General features: G+C 32.8%; 1 long non-coding RNA gene across 8 annotated transcripts in view; it reads left to right on the top strand.

Annotated features, from left to right (window-relative positions):
• The window catches only part of LOC109449577 (uncharacterized), a 473,005-nt gene that overhangs the window by 362,860 nt on the left and 92,794 nt on the right, over positions 1 to 17,351 (top strand). The window contains exon 10 of one of the 8 annotated variants that reach the window (XR_012494651.1): positions 9,598 to 10,025. The exons of the other annotated variants lie outside the window; for them this stretch is intronic. This is a non-coding gene — a long non-coding RNA (uncharacterized LOC109449577). Of the gene's footprint in view, positions 1 to 9,597; positions 10,026 to 17,351 lie in introns of those variants that run through there. 8 annotated transcript variants of the gene reach the window in all.

Here is a 17,351-nt window from a genome sequence, read left to right on the forward strand (position 1 = left end):
TTCCTCTGATAACAAATCTAACTCCATTTTTGATGTTTGACTGCTGTTAGCTTTTAAGCCCCACCACTCACCTTCCTCTTCCACCCTACATCTAGGCAAGCTGATAGAAAGCCCAGATGCTGCCTCTTTTGGCAGCTGCAAGGTCAGACCATGCAACTAAGGTCAGCACACCTGAGGGCCTTCATCAAGCTAACCACCCCTAATCACCATAAAAGTCAAGACAGTTTCTTTCCCAGCTCTCTAAATCCATTTTATGACTGGCTTGGGAGCCAGCATTGTCCTTCTAAGCCAGCCTCTTAGTGGGTAAATAAAGCTTTTCATATCTCCTTGGTGAGTGTGTGCTTGCGGTGTCATCAATTTTGACATGAGAATTAAATTTTAGGTGGGAGTCTATCTTATCTCAACAGAATCCCTACAACAGTTTCCAGTATATATTTTTTAAAAACTCAAGCAGAAAAGGAATTTGCTTAAAGGATATGTAATAGTTCATAATATTAACAGAAGGCTAGAACCAGGCTAAGAAATTGGGCAACTACCAAGAGCGTCTAGATAGCAAGAAAGAGAGCCAATATCATGCCTCAGGGACAGTATGGTTGGGATTTTGCTGCTGGCATTACTGGCACTGAGTACTTATCACTGTCTCCATTCTTGAACTCTCACAGCACTGATTGCCAACACTGCAGGAAAGTGTCCATATACCCAGATCATTTGGTCACCTTTTCAAGACTAAAACCTGGAGGTGTGAGCATTTAATTATCCACATTGTAGTCAGCCACAAAGCAGGGATAAGGTTTAACTGACTTCTTCTGATTAAATAATGTTTTCCATTAAGACATGTACAATTAAGATAACCTCAAAGAAGAAAGGTTGTTCTGATTTCAGAAAACACAAGAATATGTGCACCACAACATAATATCTCTTATATAGTAGTATTTTTGACACCGTAACATGAATCCTAAGTGATTATCATTTCTTCCTGAAATCCTTTATTAATTCATGTGGCTATTCTATTAGTTAACTACCTTTTTGATTATTTTTTTATTATTGATTTTCTTGTTCTTTCTAGTCCCCAAATAAATACACTTCTTAAGTTCTTCTCTTGCCATTTCTACTCTCCCATAGAGATAGCACTCATCTTCTTAGCCTTAACTTAGAACATGGGTGGTTCTAAGTCGCCATCTGTAATCCAAATATCTTTCTATGTAGACTGAGTCATTCATTTATATTTCCCTTCTGGATATTTACATCCAGATTTTCTCCTATAAGTTCAAAGTTAAAATGCCTAAGACCTAACCATCTTCTCCCAAATCCAGCTCTTCCCTAAGATTTACCTATCTCTGTAAGCTACCTTGTCTTGTAATCATCCCACTGACACCTTTGAGTATGCTTGCTTCCTAATGGCCTGTGTCACCAAGTGTTGTCAACTGCTGCACAAACTTTTTGCTAAATTGTTATAAACAGATTTATGTATATCAGAGGACATAAACTAAATTAGAATTTAACAGATCTGGCTGAAGATAACTTTGACAGGGCTTTATTGAATTCATGCATTTGTGTTTCAAACATTTTTGTTTGTTTTTGGTGAAATAAATTATTTGAGGAGAAATATAACAATTCCAGTTTAGAAGAGAAATATGTCTATTTTCAAGGGTTATCCCTAGAAATATAGACCAGGACAGATAAACCTCACAGCTTTTCATGCATTGGAAGTAACTATAATATTATGACTTCCTTTTAAAATGTGAATTTGCTCAAATATTATACAGATACTTCTTCTATGCTACTTGCTATCTTTTCTGCATCACCTGTCTGGCATTTTTGGCTGCTGTTTCCAGACTTATTGTTGTTGCTCATTAACTGATGCTGGGTGGTCTTCATAAAGTCATATCAGCAAACTGTGCTTTACCCCATGTCCCCACCATACACACACCTCTTATTCCCTGTCCCGGGCCTTACCTGTTGATGCCCAAGATGTCAGGAGACCTGCTTAGTGCCTACAATTTTGAAGTGAGGGGAAATTAATGCCTAGAACATGCAGTTCTGTCAATAGAATATCAAGCTGGATAAATTATTCTCTGTTCCTTCCAAACTATCATTATAACTAGTAGTCTGTATTCTTAGAAGACAGTCCCATGAGCTCAAGCAATCTGTTGTGCATTAAATAAGCATTAGTCATGCACTCTTGTGCTGGCTCTCCCTCCTTCCCTGCTTTACTCCCTTTTCCCTTACTGTCTTTGTAGGTTTTTCACTCCTTAGCAAAATGGAACTCCGAATTTCAGACTTTGCTTTTTGGGCAATCCCGTCTAATACAGGTGTGCTGCCTGTTTGACAAATAGCCCGAGGAGATTATTTAGGAGAAACTGGGCTTAAAGAACAAAATCATCTGGAGACTGCTAAGGCCCATGTGCGGGTAGTAGAGAGGGAGGTAAGGAGGTAGGGAAAAGTTATTTTAGGAGGAAAAGTTTGTAAGCATACTATTTATGGTAGAAGTTATCTATCTATATTGATGAACTATAGTTAAAAGGGAGTTAATCTACCAGTGAAAGTAAAATAGTAAATGTTTATGGAGGCTTTGTTTTCTAGGCACCAAAATGCCTGTATTTACATTACCTTATAAAGAGGCATCAAATTTGATACTTTCAATGACTAAAAGTAAGAGCAAAGTCCCGATCTGAAGCCAGATCTTCTTTTAGACTAATTTCATATCCTCAAGCTATCAATCATAAGAGTGAACGTAAATCACCAAAATAAGAAAGAGAATTTTGTATAACATAAAATAATCGCCACTTAGTAACGTCAGTGGGTTTGAAGAAATTCATTATGTTCAACAAGTGTACATATTGTGACTTATCTTTGAATTATTTGCTTAAGACCTGTGCTATTGAGTGTTGAGACATCATCTATACTAATACTGCTATCTTTTTGAAATGTTCTGGAACTGCTTATTGGTACAGGTTGGTAGGAAACATAATTCAATAAACTAATGAAAAATAATTCAGGCATAAAACCTGAGTTTTTCTTCATATGTTATAGTCAAACTACATTTATCACAGTAAAATTTCAATATTATAAATTTGTATTTAGATGAAAAGTAGTTCTCTCATTATCCTAGTCACTGATGTCACATATGGCAAACTCTATAAAAACTTTACATAAAAAAGATGGTGTTGAATTGCTTTAAAAGAATAAATTTTCTGCCTCTGAGTTAAAAAAAAAAAAAGAAAGGAAGAAACCTATGTCAAAATCCATCCATAACTTTAGTCACTTTAAATTTTTGAAATTAATTGTGTTATTTATAGTATAAGATTAAATTTACTTGGAAAATAAAATATCAAGTATTAGGCATAAAGTAGTTTCTCAAGAAATGAAAAAAATATATATTTTATATTTTAAATTTCTGGCACGTCTTACTGTGAACTTTTATTGAGGCAGTATTTGGCTTGGCAGTGACCCTGTGTAATTTACCTCCTCATCATACAAAAAGTGGCATATGATACTATGAAATTTTATGTTAAATTTGATGTATTTAATAGGTAAAAATTATTTGACAAAATATAAAAAGCAATAACAATAAAAGAAAAAATATAAATAATATTTCATCAATATTTTAAAGATTTTTCTCACCAAAAGACAACTTAAAGGATAATCCATACACTATGGAATACATTCAGAATATTGCAAAAAGGATTTATATCCAGAATACATACATAATCCTACAAATAAACAACAATAAGATGGATAACCCAGTCAAAAAAAAAAAAATGGTGAAAGACTTGAAGAAACACTTCACAAAAGATAACTGAATATATGAAAAGATGGCCAACATCTTTAGTCAATAAGGATATGCAAAATAAAGCAACAAGGAGATATTCATACCTTTAGAACTACCTTTTGCTAATCCAACGGGGCGAAATTATATAAAATGTTATCAAGTGTGTGGACCACTAGGAACTCTCAAATATTGCTAGTGGGTATTATAATAGTTTGCTAGGGCTGTCATAACAAAGTTCTGCAAAATGGATGGTTTAAACAACAGAAATCTATTGTCACATTTCTGGAGACTGGAAATGTGAAGTCAAGGAGTTGGCAAAATTGGTTCCTTTTGAGACCTGTGAAGGAAGGATCTCTTTCAGGCCTCTCTCTTTGGTCTACAGTGTTTTGCCTTTATATATATGTCTGTTTCCAAATTACACTATTTTGCAAGAACACCAGTATTATTGGATTAGGGCCCACTCTAATGGCCTCATTTTAACTTAACTAATTACATCCGCAACAACCCTATTTCGAAAGAAGGTCACATTCTGACGTACTGGGGAATAGGACTCCACATATAAATTCTGGAGGTACAAAATTCAATCCATAACAAGTATGACAATGGTACAGTCATTTTGTAGAAATGTTTGCAGTTACATATAGTTCTATACTACGAGCCAAAAATTTCACATTTAGGTATGTACTCAAGATATATGAAATCATATTTTGCCAAAAAAGATTTGTACAAAAATGTTTATAGCATCCTTATTCATAATAGATGATATCTGGGAATAATCCCAAATATCCATCAACAGGAAAAAGGTTAAACAAACTATGGCATATCCATACAATGAAATATTACTCAGCAATTAAAATGAATGAACTGAATGCAACATCATAAATCATTGTAAAAACATTACGTTAAATATAGAAGCCAGGGACAAAAGTGTTCCATCTTTATGTTTCCATTTATATTAAAATTAACAGCAGACAAAATTAATCTATCATATTAGAAATTAGAAAATGGTTTCCTGGAGAGTGAGGGAGAGATATTGACTAAAAAAAGCAAAAGGGAATATTCGGAAGTAATGAAAATGTTCTTATCTTGTTTTGGGTAGTGATCACACAATTATATTATCATCAAAACTCAACAAATCAAACACCTAAAATCTAGTATACTTCTAATTTAACCAGACCTGAATTACATACAAACACATATACTTACACTTATACAAATACATATAAATATGTTTATTTAAACTGGAACCAACTTTCCTAACTTCATGTTGCTAAAATTCAAGCATGTAAAAAAGAAAAATAATAAAATAAGCTTAAAAATGCAAACCACAGTTGACATTTCCTGATTTAGGCTTATTTTATACTAAAATTTTGTACTAAGAAAATAATCAGTGAATTTTAATGAAAGTGGAATTCAAGATTGTATAACAAGGGAATCCATAAATCTATTTAAAATTCCAGCATTCATGATTCTTCCTTTGAAAATAACACAATTCATACTTAGCAACTGCTCTAGATAACTTGCAATTTGATGTTCAAAAGAGCAAACGTAGTTTCCCAGGCTTCATAAGTTTCAGCTTCAACATAGTTGCTGATTTATCTATTAAGACTCGAATCAGGATAGAACAGATTATGCCATGGGCACAAGTAACCCCAATTCTCAATGATTAAACACACTAAAGTTTTTTTTTTGTGTGTGTGTGTTTTGTTTTGTTTTTTCTCACTTGGTCTACATATCCAATAGTGTTGCTAGTGTCTTTGCTCGTAAGAAGCAATTGCTGAAGAGTCTTCTCATTCACCATCACCTGGGAGGTGAAACTGGAGGGTCTCTGGCATTTAAGTTTTTGTAGGTGGTACATGGCTTCCACCTACAAATCACTGGGTAGAATTAGTTATGTGGCTATGTCCCATCTCAAGGAGAGGGGTATGTATCCTCTCTTGTCCTATAAGGCTGCCCTTGAAAGACTTATTTAATAAATTGTAAAAAAATATATATGAAATTTCAATATCCCTTCTTTCTTGCTTCAACTGCTCTTAATCAAGCAGTAAAAAATGGAGAACTCCAACTTTAACTGAAAAACAAAAAGGCAAAGATATTCATAATCTTATTACCCCAACCATTATAGTGATTTTAATTTTTCCATGATTTCATTTCAGCCATTGTTCATTAGAAGACATCATTTTACATATTAAATATTGCATATAGTTATATTTTCCTTTTCACTGACCAATATACTAGAAGTATTTTCCATGTATTTTACTGTATATTTAAGCAGATTATTGTGAAGTCTGTAAATCATAAAAATAATTTTTAACATTATAAGGCTCTGTGACAAAGATGTCTAATTTTTACCCCAATATCATTCCTTTCAAGGAAGTTAAAAAAACATAAAAAAATATATATATATATATATATATATATATATATATATATATATATATTTAGAGAAGCAAGTATCCAGGTAAGGATTGTATTTCCCAGCCTCCCTTGAAATTAAGGTCTATTTAGTTTTGACTAGTAAGAGGTAAAACGATCTTTTTTGACCAGTAGGTGGTAAGAAGTATTTTTGGGAATGACTTAAAATAAGAATGATCAGTTCCTTATTTACCCCTTTCCTCATCTGGAATTTAGACATGATGACTCAGTTTGAAAAAACTGGGAATATCAAGCTGAAATAAACCTAGGTTCTGAAAGAGAAGGCCTGAGTTGAAATGCCTTGAGCGAAAAACAACTAAGTTGTTCACCCATTATTCATTTTGTTTGATTTTATTTTAGTTCTGTTTTGTCATATGTTTCTGAATCTAAAACCACCAAATACAGGTTCAGAATTCCCCAGCAATATATATATATATATATATATATATATATATATATATATATATATATATGGCTTTTAGAAATGCATATATTTAAAAAAAGTACAAAAGTACAAAACAAAAATGAAAACTATTCACTCTCTATTTCCTCTTTGCAACATAACAATTGTTAAAAGTTTTGTTTTGTTCCTCCAAATAAATATTTATCTATCAATATAAATAAAGAGATATATAGCTATATACATGCATTTGAATGTGTTAGTTATATTAGTAGTTGTTTTGTTTCTGTCAATAGAGGCTGATGTAGAAAGAGATACATATTCATATGCACATTTTCCCTGATGTTAGCAACAATATAGAGCATCTGTTTATATGTTATGAAGGATAAAAAAATTCGCTTATTTTCACTTTCTTTTATCTCTCCTCTCTCCTTAATCTCCTTGATTTTGCTGTTATTTTTTTCTAACATTCTTTGTATAATGTTATATGACTACTTATATTTTTTATCTTGATTTTTCAAGTTTATTCAATATTTGTTAATTCTCTACCAAGAAAATGGAGAAAATTAATAGAATTCCATTATCTACTATTTTCAACTCTGCATCTCAATTTTTGTTTGTTGTTATTATGAAATGTTTAATAATAGAGTATAACATTTAATGTCTATACTACATTTTGTATAGTTTTATATGTTAATGATTTCAATGCTTATCATTGTCCTTTTTATAATGGTTTATCATTTTTATTTTGAGTTGCCTGGATTTTCCTAGTAGTTATATCTAAAAAGGCTCTCATGTTTGGAAATGTCTTCCTGCTTTCTATATACCTAACACTCTTTCTTGGGTCTTCATAATTTTACAGTCATTGCTCCGTTGTCTTCAGGAATTTTTCTGTGGATCATCATGGCTCTGGAAAACAGAGCCAGGTTTAATTAGTGGGTCCTTTCAGTCTCAGAAAATTCAGTTCTTTAATTTCAGGGAACAATTCCTATCATTTTGTTGTCAGTTTTTTTGCCCACACTTATTATATTTTTGTTTATGTCATGGGCATCATTTTCTTTAAACTGGGTCAGTTTTTTTTCTATCTTTTAATGATAATTCTGAAATATATAATGATACTTGATTGTTGGTTTATGCTTACAGATAAAGGGAAAGTTTGTTTTATATAAGTATTTTTACTTCATTTTCTCCCCAGTTTAAGAAGGTTGTTAGGTAAACAAAACTTAAGCCTAAATAATTTACGTTCAAATTTTTTCTTAAGATCTGAGAAAAGTGGCACAGGTAATTTTGCAGGATTTTGCATGCTGAAAAATATCCTTATTCTACCTTTAAATCTAATAGATGATTTGGTTGGATATATAATTCTGGGTGAAAGTTATTTCCTCTCAAAATTTTGAAGGTTTTACTTTATTTTCTTTAGCTTCTTGTGTTGCTATTCAAAAGTCTCATGTCATTCTGTATACATATTTTTTATATTAATATTATAATTTCTTTCTGAAAGCTTTTAAAATAGTTAATTTATTGTGTGAAGTTTCTTAATAATAAGTATTGACATTAATCTTTTTTCATTTACTTTTTTCACTTTACATTCAGTGATCCTTCATAATCTATAAATTCATGTCTCTCAGTTTTTATGACATTTTAATGTTACTTTTTCCATATTTTTATCTCCTCTATTTTAATTTATCTTTTTGGAACTCTTATTATTTGTGTTTAGAACATCAGAATGTTCTTTAAACCCATTTATCCTTTCTTAATTGAAATTTTTTTTTTGCTCTCTTTTCTAGAAGATTCTTCAATTTTATCTTTCTTCCTTTTATTTATACTATAAAATTATTGATTTCTTAGAGCTCTTTTTTTTTATGATCTGTGTTGCTTTGTATGGCACCCTGTTCTTTTTAGACAGATGGAATGCTTTTATTTATAGAAAATATTTGACCCTCTGTAGAGAATAAAACTCTGGACTCTGATAGCATGAAGGAAGAGAAATTACCTGGCAGTGCCAAGTGAAGGAGAGTCTTTAGGGTTCTAACTACTTATTAAACAAATTTCCAAACAATCCGATTTAGTTTAGCCTCACTTTCACCCCCTCTTTCTAAAAGATAACAGATGCTAACGATTCCTGAGCCTTTAAGTCTCTGTAGTGTAAACTGGGCTGCTTTATTGTTAATACCATGGCTTTAGAATTGAATTTTAGGACTTGGATTCCTTGTGTATGTTAAGTTACCATTCATAAATCTGTTTACAGTTCCTAAAATTGTTTTGATATTTCCTCTCCTATTCACTGTGTCCTTTTAGGTGCTTTGTGACTTTAAAAAAGTCACTTTTCTGTCATTTTAATAGTGTTTTGTGGATGGTAAAAATATAAGTATGTGTCTCCATTCTATCTTCATCAACTAAACAAAATCTTATTAAATTATTTGATAAAAATGATTATTGAGTATTTTTAATGTCACTCTTTAGTTGTTGCTGTTATATAAACAAAAAACAAAAAAAAGAAAGAAAATTTTAAATATAAGTAGGTTGCCAAGATGATAAGAGGAGGAGAGAAAAAGCCTACTTAACATGAAGACATGCAAGTTTTCTCATCTTGAAAGTGAGAATTATGTGACATGGGTTAGTAATAGCCATAGTAAGATACATTAAATTCTTTAGAACCTTTTTTATATTTTAATACAAATATTTAATTGTTTGATTGAATTAGCTCAAAGAAGTCATTTGAACTGCTCTGATCTAAATTAAGAAAATCCCTCATAATTTTTAAAATTTCCAAATGTTGCAATAACACCTCATGGGGATGAAAATAACCAATGTCAATAGTTATCTTGTCTACACAAGGTTTATGAAAGCTTAAGAAAAAATGCTGAGTTGATCACTGAGTTCTGTTTTGCGCTGTCTCCACCATCTCCCTCTCCTTCTCCTACCTTATCTCTTTAATCCCTCTCTCTAACTCTCTGCATCTTTTCTTTCTCACACATATATTTCGGTATCTGAATGTGGGTGCATGTAGAATGTAAGAAGAAAAGAAGAAACTGAATGCTATGGATTTGAAACTTCCTGACAAAACACAGCTGCATATGTTGGAGGACATTTTATTGAAAACATAAATTCCCATAAGCAGCACATGGAGTCCAATAGTTTTCAAGCTGAAAAGACTGCACTGCTGTATTGTGAACATTCTAACTGCATATTTGACAACTGTGGTAAATGTCAATTATGTAAATGGTAAAATGATATACTCTAGATTTATGTAGCACAAAGTGAGCTCATAATGGGAAAAAATTCCACATAAATAATTACTCGTGGGATTTTTGATTTCATACGTGGAATGAACTATTAATAAATGTGAGTGCAAACCACTGCTTTTCATCAGAGCATTAATAAATACATATGGATTAGAAACTGACAATAAAATACAGAGGAATTTAATAATGAAATTGCAATCACTTGGGATAATGCATGTTTAGGCATTAATCTTCAAAGTACCATTCTTGATCAGATCCTCTGCTACTTTCTACCAGATATTCAGTTGGAACATTTGTTTCTATTTAATACCACATAGAGGCTTTCAAAATAATGTCTGAATTTGATTTGCCTTTGCATTCAACCATCCAGTGACTTGCAAATGGTCTAGCCTCTCCAAGCACATTAGCTTTCTCAGTACCTTCCAGCAGTGCCATGCCCCCTACCTATTTTCCTTTCTGTTTCCAGTTAGTCCTGTTTCTGTGGATACTAAATTCTATGTCTTCATTCAGCACCTACTTATGGATGCCAGTTTCTTCATATTTCTCTTCCCTGTGTACTATGCCTGTGTTCTACTTATTGCCTTCTGTGCACTTTGTCATTTATCTATTTGGAGTGGATTCTCTCTTGAAATTCTTCTTGCATTTTTACTACTTGTCAATGTACTCATTTTTCAGTACTTAATTCCAGCTTTATAGACTCCACTTATTCTCTGAGTGTCACTTTTTTCTTTTCTTTCTTTTTTCTTTGCTTGAGTACTTCAACCTAATCCAAGCTCTTTCTATTCCTAAAATCTTTATCATTAACTTCATAATACAAAATCAGGTATGCTCTCTTGAATTATTATTATGATTATACTTTAAATTTCTCATAAGTCAGTCATGCAATTTGACTCTAACAAATTGCTTTACAAGTTATTAGTAACAGGCCTATAATAAATAGTTAATGAATGCCTATTTAATTCATCCTGGCATCACAAATAAATTCTAAAACAGCAGACATAACATCTTAAATGGTACAGTTAGAACCCAATGCCTGTTTTGTAAACTAGTTCAATGCATAAATCTTGTGAAAGTTATTAGAATTTAATCATTAATTAATTGATTTTAAGTTATTTTTCTATCTGTTGTAGTAAATGTTTTCTTACTACTTTTCTCTGAATTTTGTTAGATTATATACTCTTTTTCAATCACAACATATGATACTTTAAGTCACATCCTACATGTCGTTCAGCAATAAAGGAAAATTAAAAAAAAAAAAAAAAAACTCATTACTCAAGGGAGAGAAGAGCTATGAAGTGGTCAAAAAAGAAAAAAAAAGGGAAAAGAAAAACAGCAATCTTTAAATCTTCGATATTTACCAATTCTGTACAAAGCTCTTTTTAGAAAAGATGCTTTCACAAAAAAGTGTGTATCAGAAAAGTAAGCTGTGGTTCCTTCTGTGTTAGATAGAGATATGTTTTGGAATAAATCCAGCCTAATCTATGTTTCTTGATATACTTCTTCCTTTTTTTTTCTTTTTTTTTTGACGATCAAATACCTTTCTGAGCTCTCACTAGTCTGTTATTCTCATTCTTATAATATCACTGAGATTTTTCTGATTTTATTTTCTTCTCATTGAGAAGTTTAGGAAAGAGTCAAGCATAATACAAAACAGTGATGACTGACATGACTTTTAAACTTTTTTACGTTTAATTTGCATGTACAAGCAACCCTCTTGCGTAGTCTAACTTTAGTGTCTACTCCACTTCACAGCTGCAGAGAGCCCCCTAACAAGCCAAAATTAATTTACTTGCATATTTGTGCTACAGTTAAATTCATGATTATGTAGAGTAATTATCAAATTTGATGGATAAAACTATTTCAATGCATAAAATCTTGTGAAGGTATTAGAATTGGAACTTATTTGTTCTGCAGGGAAGATGTCTTGGGGGTGTCCTTCACCTTTACAAATTCTATTCGGGATTACAAAAAACTAATCAGTTATAACATGTACGTTAGCAGTCCTGTACTCTATGGACCCTTCTGTGAATGGCAGACTCAATATCTAGGTTTTACTACTTGGCTTCAGTGTTCCCAATAGAGTTCATTTCTCAATGTATAATTTATCATCTGTTAGGTGAATGTGGTATTAAGTATAAAATAGATTTCACTATTAATATCAAATATTTTTTGAACCCACGTTGTCTTCTACTCAGATTGTTCTCTCCCGTATACTTACACTTGATATCATGATCTGTTAATTACTAATATTCTGAGCAGTTTATTTCTGGGTGTCAACATTTCTACTTTCCTTTAATGAAACAAGTTTTATGTTGCAGAAAAGTATTTCCCATGTGAAAGCTTACACAAGCATATTCTGCATCTGTACTTCGATGGTTCCTCTGGTTTAAACTGAAAGCACAGATTTTCGGAAAATGAAATACAAGCTTATGCCATAAAGAAGTTGAATAGCTGGACCATAATGGATCAGTAATGAGCCATTAGTGACTGAGGTGAGGAAAAATTGCTGTAAAGTAATAAATGGCTTTGCAGCACATGTAACATTCACCGGGAACCAAATGTCAATGGGAATCCAGGTGCCAAGGCTTCCTGTGAGTTTACAAACTGTTCGGAAGAACATAAACAATTTATAGCTTATTGTAGAGAATAAAATGAAATGCTTAAATCCCCAATTCTCATTAAGCCTAAGCCACTTAGGTGGTAGAGAGAACAGTGTAAACAGTTAAGAAAATTGAGTAGCATACTGATTCCTTGCAGCCTTTCTAAAGTCAGACATATAATTATATTCTAAAGCAGTTGCCAACTGTGCTCTTTATTTCTTTGAAACTGGTTCTCTTTTCTGAAAGGTTAAGCAGAGACTTTAAATTCTCTGACTGGGATATATATGGGTCATTCTGAGAGGCACTTAGTATGTTCAAGAAATATTTGTTAAAAGCAAGTGTATTTTTAAAACTAATTTACAACCACTATAGCAAGAATTCTATTTAGTTAGAGAGGCTGTAACTTGTGTAACTGGAGCAGAATTCTAGAGGGTCCCACTAGGCCAGGCATTACCTTTTATTTTCTGGCAAGTAGAACATTCTGTGGGATCCAAGAGAAGGGGATGGAAGAGACAGCCTGGGAAGCAGAGAAGCACTCAGGACCCAGAAAAGTAACTGCTTATTATCCAGGAAGTATGTCGTATTTTAATCACCAGTATTGGCTGATCGTGGCATCATGGCTGCACATCAGCCCTGACTGAATGAATATCATCAGTAAGACTAAAAATCTGCCCAGCAAAGAATTCGTTAGTGCTGATGTTGCCATGGGACACTGTCACCAGATGTCCTTAATGAAACTGATGCCTTTTCTTTTTAATAGATATTTCTTCTGCTGTTCACAGATTAGAACATAAAGGCTCAGTCAAGTTATGTGACAATTTACAGAGCTAGGGAATGGCAGCTCAGGACTTTAGCACATATGATATTTTGCCATGCCCAGGGCTTATAAAACTATCTCTGCTGGAGAGTAAAAGACTCCTAACAGAGTCTGGTATGAGGGGTCCGAGTCCAAGTGAAAACTTGGAGTGGAGGTTGGCTCAGTGTAGGGAGAGAGAAGGCAAAAAGTGTATCCTTGGACACCTTTGTAACACTTTGTTGTTTATAAGTCTGAAATGAAATAAAACTTCAGATGTATTACCCAGTAAAGTACTTTGTGTGCAATATATTTAAATAAGGCTTAGCTATGGCAGGTTGTTCAGGGAAAATAGGTGCTCTGGAGAGAGAGGCTCCCTACTGAAGGAAGGTGAGCCCTCTTCATTGAGTTCACCAGGGCGATCTGTGAGGGCAGCTGCAGAGCCAGCCTGCCTAGTGTGAAGCCAAACTATACCCCTCACTAGGTGTGGGACATTGGGCACGTCACTTAATCTCTCTGAGCCTCAGTTCACTTATCTATATAATGCAGGGATCTTTTTCTTTACTCAATTGCTGTGAAATTTTTGTGAAATGATTTATATTTGAAGCTTAGCACAATAACTGGCAAAAAAAAAAAAAAGAAACAAGAAAAAACACTAAAAGAATGTTAGTCCTTACCATTGCTATTTTTACACAAGGGAAAGGAAAAGAGAAAGTCTTATCTTCAGAATATTAACAGCTGCTATAGAACTTTTTGTAGAGTGGGTATTTGATAAATGTTTGTTGAATGAGTGACCACTGAGTGATATGAAAGTAATTTCTTCCTTGACTTTTTTTTTCCTGTTTTTAGTATACCTTTCGACTCATGCAAATTATCCATTAGAGTCAAATTATTCATTATTACATGATTTAAAATTGTTTTCCCTGTAGATTTCTGGAGTTCTTTACATGGACAATAATAGGTTTTAAGATTGTGGCAGACTATAAATGATAATTTTATAAATAATAAATTCTAAGTTTGCTTCACTTTATATAGGTGTACTTATAAAGCATATACAATCAAACATAGTGTAGTATAACATAATGCTATAGTATAACAGAGTATAAATAAGCTAAAGACTTACTTAAATTATAGCATACAGTAATATTTGATATTTGTTATATGCTATGCACATCAACAAGAGCTATGGCATAGCACAACATGTAAGACATGGTCTCAGCCCTTAAGAGTACCACTGTAAGTTACCGGACGGAACATTCTTATTTATTTAATCACTTATATATTCATTTATTCAGTTAATCTACTAACATTTACTAGACACTTGCAATGTGTCATACACACTCTAGGCACTGAGGATACAATAATACAAAACACTTTTCTTACTTTTAAGCTGCTGCCAGTTCTGTGGAGGATATAACATGTTAAGTAATTAATTAAAATAAAATGTGTTAAATATTATAAGAGACCGATGGAGACACATGAATCAATGTGATACATCCTTATGACAAATTGAATATAAATGGTAAAGAGTTTGGTAAGAATTCATAGACTAGACAATTAAGGCCTTAAAAGATGTTTCTGAGGTCTAACCAATACATAACAGTAAATGATGTTAAGATAATTTCAGGATAGCTGGAAACAGTAATCTTCCTGGAGGAAATGGATCTAAAACAAATCTTAAATTATATTCTTTTTTGAAGTAGAAGGGAAGGCGTAGACCATTTGATACCTTAAGCTACTTGTTTACATCCAACTCTCCACCATGACTATCCACCTGCCAGGTGAGATCTTCATGTTTTCTACTTTGTACCATGAGTCATAGAATTCTTGTGGGAAGTGTCTTCAATGTTATTTGAATGAATATTCCATTATTCATGGTCTACAAGGTATATTTGGCATTTGGTCCCTAATACTGTTCTTTCTCCCTTTATCTAAACAGTCCCAGTGATTGAGTTACTTTCTGCTCCTTTTATATTTGTATTTAGAAAATGTCTCTCTTCTAGGCCAATTATTTCTCATAATTTTCTCCATTTGATACTCTTTTCATTAGATAGTCCTCAAAATTTTGTAAATGCTACTATTGTATTCAAAGTTCTCTTTCTTAAGATGAAGCATCCATAATTTATTCAACTATATCCATATGGTACAGTTTTTAGATCTTTGACCATTTGGAGAAGGTAAATAAAGGTACTTAGTAATGTTTTCCTCTAGCAGCAAGCATTGATTGACAACTCTTAATAAGACCTGGGGGTATCTTCCCACATTTGCTGATCTTTTTTTTTTAGAATAAAATGTCTCTAGTGCTTCTTTGTTCCCAGCCTTTTTCTTTATTCACACCATTTTTATTTATATCCCTGTCATTATTCTCCATTTCCTGCTATCATTACTTGGCCTTTTTAGGTAAATTGTCAGACTTATTGTGGTTATAGTGATATTATATGTATTTTGACCATAGTAGTTGGGTGATTAGTAAGAAAGGGGCTTAAACTCAGGTGTGTCCATATTATCTCTCTGGACTTCTATTTCCTCGTCTGTAAAATTAGGAGACTTGATTAGATATATTCTCAAGTCTGCCTGAGCTCTAAAATTGTTATACCATGTATCTATTATCCCATTGGACCAACTGGGGACATCAGAGGTAACTATTCTCTTAGCTGATGATACAATATCAATATTACAAAACAACAACAATACAGATAATTCCTAGTTGAAGCAGTTACCTACCATGATCTTTGTTCCTGCCTGGGATTCAGCAGAGTGTGTGTAATTTATAACAGCAGAAAAAGCAGTTGGGGGAGGGAGGGGAGGCCAACATGACCTTGGGATGAGGAGCGCAGCAATTGTTCTTTTCACATGAAAGAGAAAAATGAGGATAAATAAACACCACTTCATAGAGTAATAGACACCAAAGAAAAGAAAGGAGGACCATTGGTAAATAATGGGACAGTGCTACTATCTCTTGCCATTCTTTATTCTGTTCATGACATGAATGTAACCCCATAAATTACTTTCTAAAGCTGTAAGTGTTTTTCTTTGAAAAGAGATTCATCATCTATGATTCTGATTCCTTCCACTAAATTGAATGGAATCAATTGCATACCCTGTAATAATGCTGAATAAAAATTACCTTTGTGGGACCATAACCTTTTCCAAATAGCATAATAATTGAAATGCTACCCTGCTACATGACAATTGTGAGAATCTTACTTTCCCTCTTATTCCATATGAGACTGCAAAGTCTTGCAATGAAACAATGAATAAATAAGCTCAATACCTGCAACTTCATCTCCTTTCATCTGAGTAGGCCAGAATATCTCATTGTGCAAATCCTCAGGAGGAGTATGCTGTGATGTGTTCTGGTAATTTAGGAATTTATTAATTACATATTTCTTCCAAGAATTATACATAAAAGATTATAAAGATAAGCATATACATACTGCATAAATTAGTAATGCATATCTATGTGTGTGCATTCTCACACACATTCTAAAAGCATGTGTGCTTTTAGTTTATATAGTATACAGTGCTTTTCTGAGCGCTCATGTAATCTTCACAATTCATAATAAGCCTCTGGGGTATTATTATCACTATTTTAGATGAGAAATATGAGGCACTGAAAAGTGAAGTGATTTGACCAAAGTCACGCAGTAAAGTAATGGAGGAAGCAGTGTGACTCCAGAGACATTACTCTTATGCCATTGCTCATCTCTATTTAGTCATCTAGATATATTCCATAAATCTATATACTGAATATCTACCTCTTGTTTACTATGTATTTACTATGAAATTAACACATTTAACCAAACTGAATGTTGGCTTAGTAATGTTGCATTGACACATTTGGACTTGGGAGGTAGAAAAGGTGTACAAAATGGTGGAGACAACTAATTCCCACCAAAACTTAAAACTTGAAGTTTAAAACTGAAAATTAACCATGTCCTTTTTCTTCTCAAACACATTACCCCTTTGCTATGCTTTTATATGTGGACAGGAGAAGGAATAATCTGTTACCAAGGAGTTTTTCTATTTAATTATTAGTCATATCTTCAGGGTCTAGTAGAGGATAAAATACAATTCATAATTCTCCTCACAAATTGTATTGGGTCTTATTTCATTTTCCTTAGAC

Source organism: Rhinolophus sinicus, linkage group LG01 (assembly GCF_036562045.2).
Source record: "Rhinolophus sinicus isolate RSC01 linkage group LG01, ASM3656204v1, whole genome shotgun sequence".
NCBI classification, from domain to species: Eukaryota; Metazoa; Chordata; class Mammalia; order Chiroptera; family Rhinolophidae; genus Rhinolophus; species Rhinolophus sinicus.